Genomic DNA, 2,549 nt, shown 5'->3' with positions numbered 1-2,549 from the left:
CAATTTCAATTTGCAAAAATCGCTTGTAACTTATATATTTTAACGCTTTCAAAATTTTGCATTGATTGTAAACCTTAGTTCTTGTTTTACACACTTCAAAATATTCTGTGTGAAGTCAGCAACTTCATATTCATCATCAAATTTTATCTTATTTTTTTCTTTCCATATGTGCCACTTTGTAGTAAAGACAAACAAATTGATTATTACATTATATTCTTGGTTTAAATTACAGCTTCATAACATTACAACTTTCTCAGTTATTTGGTATATTTGATTTGAATTTGATATTTCCTGTAAAGCTTTGTTTATCAATGAGTCAACTGTCTTCCAAATTTCTGTTATTTTATTACATCTGAAGAATAAATGAATTTGATTTTCCTGAATTATATGACAAAGTGTACATAAACCGTTTGACAGTCTCATTTTAAATAATTTTGCCTCCGTAGAAATAATATTATGCAAGCACTTCCATTGTAAGTCGTTATATTTCCTGTTTGCTATAGATGATTTTAAAGAAGTCCAAATTTTAACCCAATCTATGTCATCATTGTGATAAACAGCATCCCAGCTATTTTGTGATTTGGAATAGTATTTCTTATTCAAAATAAGTTCTTTCAATATATTATTCTTTTCATCGTTTTTATTTATTTTTATGTGTAGTTCATCAGTTGCAACTATGGGTTCAATTTCTGGAGTCTCTTGGTTAATTGATTTTATTTCTTGTAACCAATTGATACATGAAGAAATTGCCTTCTTGACTATGGAGAATTCTGATATCCAGTTATCTTTGAATCGTAACTTCTCCAATAATTCTCGAAAATTTATAAAATTATTTCTTTCTTCACTCCATATGTCTTTTATTTTCATTCCATTTTATTTTGTCCAGTTTTTTAGGAAGATCGGATTTTCAAACTGTATATCTTAATATTTTACATCCATCACTACATATAAATATTTAAGGATATCTATGAAATTTTATTCATACAAGAGACCATCATTCAATAATCGACCCTGCATACCTGGATTAGTGACGTTATCAAATAATCTTCCAAATGTTTACCCCGTTTCTTCCAAATACTGGTATTATGGTTCTCAACACGAAGTTTCATTATCAATCTGCCTCTTATAGGGAACAATATTCTCCGACAAGGGCAAGCTTAAGGATCCCCGTCCCAGGCAGAGCAAAACACTCAAGAATTCCACTGTCGTTCTTCAGTGTTAAGAGTCACCTCCCCACGATAACATTTCGACAATGTTGTTATCTTCCCTGAAATAGATTTCTTTTGAATAACGTTTCGACTACAGAGTTGTGTCCCTTGCGTTGAAAATCTCTAATAGCGAAAGTGTGGGCAAAAAAAACTGTCGTAACGATGTAAAAACAGCGTCGTGGCAGTCATGGCCGACATGCAAGCCCGACGTAAACGCATTAACTGACAATAATAACAACAACGATGTCCAATATCAACTGCTATGCGACGAAACAAAGTGACACTCGCTCACACATTGAAGAGACACCGACTACTGAGGCCCCTACTACTGACAGTTTGACTTATGAGCCGACACCGACGTCCGATGAGGATCCCTCCAGTAATATAGTGATCACGAATACGCTCACAGGGGCATGGATCGCTTTACTTGTAATATAAAAAAAATAGGGGTCTCCTATACTAATATATACAAAGGGATATAACGACAGACGAAAATCCGTTACCCCCTTTTCTCTTTCAGCTCGTGTCAATCACAAATCTTTGTCCATATTGGATAAACCTCGGTTGAATATTGAAGACAATTGATTTATTTACAAAATGAAACCATAACTACGACTGTCTGACACATAGTTATCCACTGACACCGCTTTAAAGTCGCAATTACACCGTTAAATTGCGACCGAACCAAATTCTATACTCACGAGAAATGACCAAGTTTCACGGATAAACTCGATAAATATATCCAAGGAATGGTTTAAATTCTTATTTAATAGAGGGCGGAGCTCTCTCACGGGCCGTAGTCTCCGCCATCTTGATCTCGAAACAAGTTCTCGTTTGCCGAATCTCGAACAAACGTTACATTTTTGTAAGATTTAAAACTTATATCTAACTATAGGTTGCCTAAATATTTGATACTTTCCGGTTAAAGATGTAAATTCTCTTGATATAACGTTACCGGCTACATTGCTCTAGTTCTGAATGGTCGAAAAATTATTGTATCGGCAGTGTAGTCTCGTTCAATCAGACGCTTGCACAGACAACAAGAGTCTGGTTGAACGAGACTATCACGCAGAGTTACGGTCCTTGCACTCCCTACGACAACTCTGGTAATTTTTGTGTCAGTTAACAGACGATGGCAAAACGTCTAAATTATCCTTGTGGTGTGTCCAGCAGGTCACGTAGTTACAGCTTGATAAAATGGCTGTTCGTTAATACATAACGCGCGGAAACTGATGACTAGACGATACTGTAACATTTTCATTTTTGATTACTATCTCACAGCTATTTTTTATTCATAAAAGAAAATCTGCTGTTTTACAAATCTGCACGATTTAAAAAAAA

This window comes from Mizuhopecten yessoensis, unplaced genomic scaffold (genome assembly GCF_002113885.1).
Source record: "Mizuhopecten yessoensis strain PY_sf001 unplaced genomic scaffold, ASM211388v2 scaffold10221, whole genome shotgun sequence".
In the NCBI taxonomy this organism is placed as follows: Eukaryota; Metazoa; Mollusca; class Bivalvia; order Pectinida; family Pectinidae; genus Mizuhopecten; species Mizuhopecten yessoensis.
The sequence above is the reverse complement of the archived record's forward strand: the minus strand, read 5'-3'. Positions refer to the sequence as shown.